Raw genomic sequence first — 12,046 nt, forward strand, 5'->3', positions numbered from 1 at the left:
ATCTTACGGCACTCCTGGAGTACCACTCCAGCGGCACATACACCATGGGTTTTTTTTCCCCAACCCTGGCCCACAGCCAGACCGGCTCAGCCCCCACCCCTACCAGGAAGGCCTGGAACTCTGAGAGCTTAGGGAGAGCCCTAGACGCAAGGGCTCAACCACCACTCCCAACGCTCCTACCTAATTACATTCAGGAAGTACTGGGAAAGGGGGTGGCAGTGTTCTTTCCCAAAAACCTGACAGGGGCAAGGACCACACCAATCTAGGCCGGAAGGCCAGGGACCCGGTCCTTCGGCCAGACCCGTGCAGCACCCATCCTCACCAGGAGCACCCTTCTGGCCCACAACCAATCATAAACCTCTATGACCAAAGAGCGCCGACGTGGCTCCTACCAAAACAGACCGTCCAGGTACAATTACACCAGCGGATTTGCATCTGCCCTCCCTATTTGGGAGTAGCATAGCGCCTCCTCTGGCAACTGATAAGAACAGATACTACACTTGATCTTAGCCAAAAGGCCGAGAAGCGATCCAAGTGGAGGTATATGTTGTAACATGTTGGTCAATTTATGTAGGATATTATATTGTTATATATACCCCCACTTGGGTCGGTTCTAACTACTAGAACTGACCCATAAATCAAACAACAAACATATTATAATGATGTGAGTAATTTCCAACAGCAACCTGATTCTTCCAGAGAGATGCACTTATTGAAACTTCAGACAGAACAAAGTCCATAAGATACTTGCAAAAGATGACAAAATCTAACAGAGTAAATGTGACAACGAACAGTAGCCTTCAGAGAACCCAGTTCCTTCTGTCACCTTCATGGAGAATGAAAAGACTGACTGCCAGCTTGAATCATCCACCTGAAATATTAGTACACTAAGGGGGGGTTTCTGCTAGGTCAACCCAAAATACTCTTTGATCTTATTGTTACCCCTTCAAGTCTAATTACCATCAATAAATACTTCTTCTATGGTCCTTTATCATCCTTAAATATGTAAACAATGTACCCTTTGAAATGTTCAATTAGGTTAACAGGCCATACCTCACATACCTAGGTAGACTTGCATAAGAAAATCAAAGGGTCATCAGCTGTCCCTTTGATGTGTTGGCAACTCAACCATTATCAACTGAATTCTGGCCTGGTCAATATGTCAGTATTGTACTGTATGTGTACGTATATATAATAATATAATATCCTACATAAATCGGCCAACATATTACAACTACTAGTTCAGTTCAGGAGAGTAGCCTGTACGTGCAAGACTGAAGGGAAGGCTGGAGTTCAGCTTTTTATCCTTGTTATCGGTTCCAGCACACAGCAGCGCTAATAATCATGTCTGGAAGGGCTTTAAAACTTTGACTGGAGAATTTTCTTTAACAAAAGACAGACTTAGCTCAGCAGGAGAGATGATCCCATTACAGAACATAGCAGCAGCAGGAGGTATTAAAAAGCTTATTTTATCATCACAACACTTAGCTTTGGCAGGGAAACACCAGACAAAAGAAAATGACTAAAAGCAGCAAAAAAAAAAAAAAAAGCTATAGCTATATTCAAAAGCTGCATAAAAATGAAAAAAAGAAAAATCCAAAGACAGACATAATGGGAGAACCAGAAATTGGTGATTTATTAAAAAACTGCTACATATCAGATACTTTGTTTCATTTTCCCCAGAGTATAAAAGATGAAACCTAAATGAGTGCCATAGGCAAGTTCTAAACTTTTTAAGGAGAACTGTTTTTCATCTGGTTCATACAAGCAACCCTATTGTCATGAAATACAAAAAAAAAATAAAATGGCTGTCAATTAAAGCTCAATTCCAATATATATATATATATATATATATATATATATATATATATATATATTTTTTTTTTTTCAGCAATGTTTTTTCCAGGATAAATGTTAACCCGTGTTATTGAAAGTATTTCTATGGGAGCACGTCTTATACACCATTTATGTTTTCTTAGTTGTTCACGTTAACTACTAGTCGGAGATATATGCTCAATTTAAAATACTAAGCACATGATATCCATATGTACCAAAAATATTCAAAACATGTTTGTTTGGAAGAACAGATTATATCTGAGATTGATTTTTATGTATTCATGTGCATGTAATTTACTATCACTAAGCTTTGTATTTCATGACTATTTTTGTGTCTATTTTTCTACATTTCTGTAACGTAAAAAATTTAAATAAAAAATATTTGAGAAAAAAAAAAGAAAATATTTCTATGGGGTGCAGAACATTATGGGCCCTGTACTATAATTGGTATAATTTGTGGCGGCTGGTGCTTCATTTTTTAGGGGGGCGGCAAACAAACCACCCAACCCCCTCCCCCTGGTCATTTGGTGAACAAACCCACCCCCTCGCCCACCAGCCTCACACTTACCCCATCCAGGTCGCGGGCAGCTTCGGGGGCTTCCCCCTGCGTCTCCTCCTCGACGGCTTCCCCCTGCTTCTGCTCCCGGCCAATACGGTGGCTTCTCCTCTTGACCAATCTGGTCTAAAGACCCGCTTCCTGATTGGCTGGGAGGAGAAGCAGGAAGACAATAGTGAATATTAATTTGTTATTGTCACACAGCCCACCCCTTTTAAAGCCAATTGGAGTCTCAGGCTGTAATCATGTGCTTCAAAAAACAAAACAAAAACAAATGAAATCCATGCATCCGGTGCCCTGCATTAAGATTAGGGGCCGAGCACATGGATTAGGGGGCGCCCCTAATGGAGCGACCGCAACTGGGTATGTGTTGAAGGGCTGGTTTTGTCTATGTTGCAACCCGCCCTTTCACAGACAAAACTGGACCATCAGCACACTGTAAAGCTGCCCCGCGACAGCGAGGCACAATCTGACAACTACAGTCTCCCTCCACTGTTTGTATAGGTTTTAATTGTGCCGGTGAAATGGTATCTCACATCGGGAGATACCTCCTACAATGTGCGCATGCACCATGGTTACGTCAGGCCAGCTGATTAGCAGATCAGCTGCAGCGCCCTTCAATACTATGCATGCGCAGACAGTTTTCAAGGGCGGGCACTATCCGAACACCGGCAGCACTCATGCAGCCCCAGACCATGACACTCCCACCACCATGCTTGACTGTGGGCAAGACACACTTGTCTTTGTACTCCTCCTCACCTGGTTGCCGCCACACATGCTTGACACCATCTGACCCAAATAGGTTTATCTTGGTCTCATCAGACCACAGGACATGGTTCCAGTAATCCATGTCCTTAGTCTGCTTGTCTTCAGCAAACTGTTTGCAGGCTTTCTTGTGCATCATCTTTAGAAGAGGCTTCCTTCTGGGATGACATCCATGCAGACCAATTTGATGCAGTGTGCGGCGTATGGTCTGAGCACTGACAGGCTGACCCTCCCCCACCCCTTCAACCTCTGCAGCAATGCTGGCAGCACTCATATGTCTATTTCCCAAAGACAACCTCTGGATATGACGCTGAGCATGGGCACTCAACTTCTTTGATCGACCATGGCGAGGCCTGTTCTGAGTGGAACCTGTCCTGTTAAACCGCTGTATGGAATTGGTCACTGCGCTGCAGCTCAGTTTCAGGGTCTTGGCAATCTTCTTATAGCCTCGGCCATCTTTATGTAGAGCAACAATTCTTTTTTTCAGATCCTCAGAGAGTTCTTTGCCATGAGGTGCCATGTTGAACTTCCAGTGACCAGTATGAGAGAGTGAGATCGATAACACCAAATTTAACACACCTGCTCCCCATTCACACCTGAGACCTTGTAACAATGACGAGTCACATGACACCGGGGAGGGAAAATGGCTAATTGGGCCCAATTTGGAGATTTTCACTTAGGGGTGTACTCACTTTTGTTGTCAGCGGTTTAGACATTAATGGCTGTGTGTTGAGTTATTTTGAGTGGTCAGCAAATTTACACTGTTATACAAGATGTACACTCACTACTTTACATTGTAGCAAAGTGTAATTTTTCAGTGTTGTCACATGAAAAGATAGAATAAAATATTTACAAAAATGTGAGGGGTGTACTCACTTTTGTGAGATACTGTATATTTTTGCCAAGAATCACAAACTCTATGAAAATCCTCCATGTTATTATTAAAAATAGCTGAGAGATTTTCATTGATCATCATCCAGCCTAATGTTTAAGTCATTTCAAAATGAATGACCTAGCAACTGTAATTTTGGGCTCAAGACAGATATAAGACATTAGCTTTCTGGAATGTCTAGGAATTTAGGGGGGGTGGGATGGCACGATTGAGGAGAACTACAGAAGCAGATTCAGATAAGAATATGGTAATAAAGGGAATTAATTGTGAATTTATGGCTTTTTTTCAGTGCAGGTACTGGTGCAGCTCACAGCCATGGAAAGCACATAACCTGATATGTGAGTGTGACGGAAATTGTATCCTAAAGGCAGCTCTCCTTTCAGCCCCAATATGCAAATGCCATGACAGCCACCGTTTACAGAGAGCGAGGATTCTGCAGATATAATTAAATTTAGGAAAAGGAAAGGAGGGGTTATCCTTGTTCATTTCTAAAAAACACACTGCGTTTTCTGATTAATATTCATTCAAGCCATTTGCCACAGCTTGGCAACACCGGGAGACTTCCACATGCAAAACATCACTGGGAAATAATTTATTAAGGCGGACGTTGATAAATTGGTCTTCAGGTCCCAGAGAACAAGATCATTATTCCCCGCTTTGTCATAAACTGCTGCCGAGCAATTTATTTACATTACGGCTGGTGTAATATTCGGTCTCATTTTACTGGAGCTGTGAGAAGAAAGCTGAACACAGCAGAGATATTTTTTTCACGTCTGTAGGACGTTGCCTATAGATGCTCTATAAGATGGGCAGGTCTTCCACCAAGCTTACCACCGCAGTGTAATGCCCTGTACACACGACAGGATTTTCCGACAACAAATGTTGGATGTGAGCTTGTTGTCGGAAAGTTCGACCGTGTGTAGGCTCCATAGAAAATTTGTTGTGGAAATTTCCGCCAACAAATGTTTGTGAGCAGGTTCTCAAATTTTTGCGACAACAAAACTTGTCGGAAATTCCGATCGTGTGTACATAAGTCCAACGCACAAAAGTCCACGCATGCTCGGAATCAAGCAGAAGAGCCGCCCTGGCTATTGAACTTAATTTTTCTCGGCTCGTCGTGTGTGTTGTGCGTCATCGAGTTCTTGACGTTCGGAATTTCCGACAACATTTGTGTGACTGTGTGTATGCAAGACAAGTTTGAGCCAACATCCTTCGGAAAAAAATCCACGGTTTAGTTGTCAGAAAATCCTATCGTGTGTACAGGGCATTGGAGTAACTGTACAGACACATGACTTCATATAGTAAACTGTAGTAGCAATTACCAGTGGAAAATAGATGCAAAAATGAATTACCAAAAACATAAAATCACACATTCGTTAAATTACATATATGATAAGTGATCTGTTCAGTTAAACCAGGGCTCTCAAACTGGCGGCCCTCCAGCTGTTGCTAAACTACAAGTCCCATGAGGCCTTGCAAGGCTGACAATTACAAGCATGACTCCCACAGGCAGAGGCATGATGGGACTTGTAGTTCCACAGCAGCTGGAGGGCCACCAGTTTGAGACCCCTGAGTTAAACCATACAGCCTTGTCCCGGACAAGCCCCCAACCCAAGACAAGCTACAGTCTGATCCCGGACAAGCCCCCAACTCAACACAAGCTACAGTCTGATCCCGGACAAGCCCCCAATGTAAGACCAGATAATGATATAACACCAGCACACTGACATGGTTGCTCTTGTGTTTTGCCCTCTTATAAGCATGTTTACAATTTTAAGTTGACAGCACCGTGCAAAGACATAGAACTCTGATGTGCTAAAAGTGCTTCCAGATTTAACTGTAAGTTAAAGTATATACTCAGTAAATGCATGTTCTAAATTATTATATGTGCAGGCAAAACACAGGTTCATTTTATAAGATAAATATTCATGCAACATCTAAGTCCAATCCCCACCATAAACCCTTCCCTATCCAATGTATACCCCCAACACTTACATCAGATCAGCTAGTGACCACGGCTAAACTGAGACCTATGTCAGGCTGGGTGGTACCAGGGCCGTCTTTTTGCATGGGCACGCTGGGCAGTTGCCCAGGGGCCCCACTTGCCTGGGGGGCCCCACCTGGCCAGCGACCCCAGCCAGGGCCAGACTGGCCTACTGGGATACCGGGAAATTTCCCGGTAGGCCGCCTGCCCTGGGGCCGCTTTGAGTGCTCCGCTCTTTCCCTCTCTCCTCCTCCTGTGTATCATGGAGCTGGCTGGGTCTGTGTTCGGCGGCCGTGCTGTAACAAGGTCCCGCCCCCCTAGACCGACTTATGTAATAGTAGATTGAATCAGTGTTCCGCCTTTCACATAAGCCGGCCTAGGGGGGAAGGACCTTGTTACAGCGTGGCCGCCGAACACAGACCCAGCCAGCTCCGTGATACACAGGAGGAGATGCCCGCTGTGTGTGTTACCAGGCGATGGTGAGTCTGTATTAATTGGCACAGTGATGCTGTATTTATGGGCACAGTGAGGGTGCAATTGTGGGCACAGTGAGACTGCATTCATGGGCACAGTGAGGCTGTAATGGTGGGCACAGTTAGGGTGCAATGGTGGGCACAGTGAAGCTGAAATGGTGGGCACAGTGAGGCTGCATTCACGGGCACGGTGAGGCTGCAATGGTGGGCACAGTGAGGCTGCATTCATGGGCACAGTGAGGTTGCAATGGTGGGCACAGTGAGGCTGCATTCACGGGCACAGTGAGACTGCATTCATGAGCACAGCAAGGCTGCAATGGCAGGCACAGTGAGGCTGCATTCATGGGCACAGTGAGGCTGCAATGGTGGGTACAGTGAGGCTGCATTCACGGGCACAGTGAGGCTGCAATAGTGGGCACAGTGAGGCTGCATTCATGGACACAGTGAGGCTGCATTTGATGGGCACAGTGAGGCTGCATTTGATGGGCAATCGTGCGTGATTGTGTAGACAGGGCCCAGTGCACTGTATTGCCCGGGAGCCTATAATGCTCTTAAGATGGCACTGGGTGGTGCTTTAATATTTTCAATCATCTGGCAGGCCCCTTGCATTGCACCTTTTCTTGCCTCCACTGTGCGGACACTCATATTTTAGTGTTAGGACCACAGATACCAGGGTGCCGTGACGAGGCTCTGTGGCTTACGCATGCGTTTGTAAATGCGTGCGGTAGAGGTCGACCGATATATCGGCCGATATTTGGTGTTTTTTACTTAATGGGCATCGGCCGATTGTGCTGATTAAAAAGGTCGATATAACTTCAGCCCGACTTGCAAATGACTTCTGTAATAGAAGTCAATACAAGTTGCCTGTATTCTCCTGTGAAGCTACTTCCCTCCTCCTCTGGGCAGCCTGCCAAATCTGATAAAAAGAACCTGAAGGATATAATGTTTACACTTATGAATGAACTGAGCTCTGTGTGTAGAAGCTCTCAGTTTAACCATTTAAAGACTTAGGCCTCTTTCACACGGGGCAGATCAGTCATGATCCGCCCCGTGAACACACGCTGGCTCAGCGGGGATCGCTCCGCCGATCCCCGCTGAGCAGGAAGATGACAGGTGCATCGCTGCACGCTGTGCAGCGACGGACCTGTCGGAGCGCCGCTCTCCCCTATGGGGGGATCGGATGATGACGGTCCGTAGTGTCCGTCGTCATCCGATCCGATCCGAAAACGGAGGGAAAAGTAGGTTTTTCCTCCGTTACACTTTTCGGATCGGAGCGGGGTCGGATGTCAGCGGACATGTCACCGCTGACATCCGACGCTCCATAGGGATGACTGTATGTCCGTTTTTCATCCGAAAACGGATGGATGAAAAACGGACATACGGATCATCCGTGTGAAAGAGGCCTAAATCTTTTCTGACATTTGTTGCTTACAAGTAAAAATCCTGTATTTTCTGCTAGAAAATCACTTAGAACCCCCAAACATTATAAATATTTTTTTTAGCAGAGACCCTAGGGAATAAAATAGCGGTTGTTGCAATATTTTATGTCACATGGTATTTGCGCAGCGGTCTTTCAAACGCAATTTAAAAAAAAAAAAAAAATACACTAATAAATTTAAAAAAAAACTAAGCAGTAAAGTTAGCCCATTTTTTTTCTTCCAAAAGTTTTGATTACCTGTTTTTGTGTATTTATTTTCAAGATATATATTTTTTTTTCTAATCTAAATTCTACATACAAGTGAACTGCTTGGAGGTCTTTCAAACGCAATTTAAAAAAAAAAAAAAAATACACTAATAAATTTAAAAAAAAACTAAGCAGTAAAGTTAGCCCATTTTTTTTCTTCCAAAAGTTTTGATTACCTGTTTTTGTGTATTTATTTTCAAGATATATATTTTTTTTTTCTAATCTAAATTCTACATACAAGTGAACTGCTTGGAGGTTTGTTTTGTTTAATAAATGTTTAAATGTAAAAAAATTTCTGTATCACTTAAGGTTACTTTCACACTGGAGCGGGCATGCGTTGACGGTAAAACGCTGCTAGTTTTAGTGGCGCTTTACTGTCATTTTAGCGGCGCTATTCGGCTGCTAGCGGGGCGCTTATAACCCAGCTAGCAGCCGAGGAAGGTGTTAAATGCGCCGCTGCCGAAACGCTTTGCAGGCGCTTTGGCAGAGGTGCGCATTCATTTTAATGGGCAGGAGTGGTGGTATACACCGCTCCAAAGATGCTGCTTGCAGGACTTTTTTTTAACATCCTGCCAGCGCATCGCCTCAGTGTGAAAGCACTCGGGCTTTCACACTGAGACTGCAGGGAAACCGTTTTACAGGCACTTTACAAGCGCTATTTTTAGCCCAAAAGCGCCTGAAAAACGCCCCAGTGTGAAAGGGGTCTAACTGTTAAATTTTATGAGATGAAGGAAAAAAAAAAAAAAAAAAGAAAAAAAAAAAATCGACCTAATATATCGGCCCAAAAAAATCGGCATCACATATCGGCCATCGGCCACCGCGATTTCTAAATATCGGCATCGGCCAGAGAAAAACCCATATCGGTCGACCTCTAGCGTGCGGACTAAATCCCTATTTTTAACACATACTGTTAGACAGGTTAATTTGGTTGTCTGCAAGCTGGTTGGTAAGTAGGCTTGGGTTTTTTTCCTGGGCATTCCCCAGACTTTGTTGTTACCGTTTCTTGCTACAGCATACTTGACAGTCTATCTTCTTGTAAGCTTGTAGGGTGACCTTCTGTTCTGAGGTCACTGGTATAGCTCCAATAGCTCAAACTCCATTACATATGGAGAAAACTTGTGATGTCATCCTGAATAAAAGTAACTAGGCTTCACTACTGCCGTCAGTCATCTTAGCAGACTTCTTCAATAAAACTGTGCAAGGAGCAAAGTGATACGCTCATAAATCAATACTCCAAGTTACCAATCAGAATGCATCAAGTATCAGTTTGGATTCTGTAAAGTGCAAGCTTTCTGGGTGCTACCACACTTTGCACCTAATGTTCTGCTCCTTGTTTACTGAATTTGCCTGCCAATCCATCAGGGGTTGTGAGTCAAAGTATGCATATTGGTATGGTATGGTATGGTATGCATATTACCTATAATCTATAATAAAATAATACAGTTCCATCAAAACCATCTCCCTTAGGCTGTATCAAAAACTTCTTGCAGTAACTGCCTCTTTTCATTCTCCTCTGATCTGATGAAGGAGGTGGGTATGTCAAAGTAATGCAGATTTTTCCTTAGAAGAAGTTAAGCTGAACCTCAACGTCATCTTTAATCTTAGACAGTTGTACAGGCTCCTCACTAGTTCTGAAATTGCTTACTATGATTTCACTGTGAGCTTTTCTCAATGTGCACTCATCACTTTTCCCGATGTGCACAAATCAGATAGAGCCCACCTCAATTGCATGCTGGAGGATGTCCAACATCTTCTAACCCTTTTCTCCCCAACCTAAGTGATCCTGATTTGCCCTTTCATTCATTAGATCTCAGTTCTTTCAATCACAAAGGCTTAGCATCACATGTGGTTGGGCCTGACCTAGGGTATGTAAATTCCCACTCCTTCAGACCGACATCTGCCCATCAAGGCATTTTGATATCTGCATAACTCCTCCCAATAGCAAACCCATTGCTTACATCTGGGCTGAGGGCTCTGGAGAAGAAGACTGGGGTAGGGTGCTGTGGTGTTTTTAGGAAGCCATGTACAGCATCCTGCTTACCCTTCCCACCAGCCATGACCAGCCACCTCCTACTCTCAAGCTCTCTCGTCTCCTCCTCTCATGCTCGTGTCCAGAATTTCTCCAGAGCCTCTCTCATCCTCTGGAACTCGCTACCTCCACCGGTCCGGCTATCCCCTACTCTTGCTACCTTCAGGCGATCCCTGAAAACTCATCTCTTTAGGAAAGCCTATCACGTCTCCAACTGATCTTCTACCACTTCCATCAGATCATTCGCCACAGTTACAACCTTTTGTACCACCTGCCCCACCCTATTAGATTGTAAGCTCTTCTGAGCAGGGCCCTCTTAATCCTCTTTTATTTTATTGTATTATAACTGTATTGTCTCCCTTTCATATTGTAAAGCACTGCGTAAACTGTTGGCGCTATATAAATCCTGTATAATATAATAATAAAATAATGACCTGCAAGCATTTTAAAGAGAGGCACAGAGACCCAATGATGATATCATCAGTTCTAAAATAAAGTCTGTAATAAAATTGGAAAGGTTTATCTAAAAATATCCTTAGCATGTTGATGGAGGTGGGGAGGAACCAGGGTAGGTAATGAATAAGCAGATTAAAAGTCAATGCTAACATGTCAGAAGGTTCTGATACACCCAAGGAAGAGGGGGCACGTCTATGAACCTAAGGGACACCCTGTCAGTAAAGCTCCACCCAGTGTTCATAGAAATTAGCCAGTCCTCCTGCAACACCTGCAAACCATATTTACAAATGCTGAAAAAAGCAATTTGGAGATGTATTTGCAGTTTTGCAAGCATGCATATTTTTTCCTAATATTTAGCAGAGATTGCATTAAAGATTAAAAAAAAAAGATGTGCTTTAAGTTCTTCTCTACACGTTCACAGGCAGCACTGTGGAGAAAGTCTACAACCCGGGGAATAACTACAAATCATGGGGCCCCCTAGCAAAATTCTGATGTGGCTCTGTGGCTAACTCAATGTGTAGCAGCTGGCAGTGTCAACTGAGACAACGCGTTTCATTGATCTTAACCTAAAGTATGCCTAAATCAAGGGCAGGCAACAGGAGAGCTGTCAGCATAGTCAGTACACTACGAAAGGACCAGTGCTTTGGATAAACAGTAAAGCTGCAGTAGCAATAATAATAATAACCATAATGATTTTTTATATTATAACAAAATGATTATTGCTCCAGCACACAATTATTCTATGACCCTGTTAAATGCTTCTTTAACTGCTTGCCGCCCGCCCACCGTCAAATGATGGCGGGGCGGTGTGGCTCTCGTTCTGGGATGCCGTCATATGACGGCATCCCAGAACGGCTGCTCTCGTGCGCCCGTGGGGGAGCGCAGTGCAGCGATCGCAGCCGTGCCATGTCGCTAGGACACGGCACAACCCCAATCTCTGTAAAGACCCGCTTCTGCGGCTCTTTAACCATGTGATCGTCTGTGTCCAATCACAGCCAGTCACATGTAAACACGGAGATGCCGGTAATCGGCTCTGATCATCAGTGCCCTGATTACAATATAGCCATATAGTGTCACCAATCCGTGCCGACCATTGCCCACCAATGCCAGCAATCAGTGCCCACCAGTGGCAGCAATCAGTGCCCACCACTTCCCACAAGTGCCAACAATCAGTACCCATTAGCGATGCCAGTCAGTGCTGGCTATTAGTGCCGTCTATCAGTGCTGCCCATCACTGCTGTCGATCAATGCCCATCAGTGTCACCCATCAGTACCACCCATCAATGCCCATCATTACCACCCATCAATGCCCATCAGTGCTCATCAGTACCGCCTATCCTTGCCGCCTATCAGTGCCCACCAGTGCTGCCC

General features: G+C 44.3%; 1 protein-coding gene and 1 pseudogene across 2 annotated transcripts in view; both read right to left on the reverse strand.

The window, feature by feature from the left end:
- The window catches only part of ADCY8 (adenylate cyclase 8), a 424,989-nt gene that overhangs the window by 352,536 nt on the left and 60,407 nt on the right, over nt 1-12,046 (reverse strand). The window lies entirely within an intron of this gene.
- On the reverse strand, nt 321-530 carry LOC141146405 (U2 spliceosomal RNA; annotated as a pseudogene).

Source organism: Aquarana catesbeiana, linkage group LG05 (genome assembly GCF_042186555.1).
Source record: "Aquarana catesbeiana isolate 2022-GZ linkage group LG05, ASM4218655v1, whole genome shotgun sequence".
Taxonomy (NCBI): Eukaryota; Metazoa; Chordata; class Amphibia; order Anura; family Ranidae; genus Aquarana; species Aquarana catesbeiana.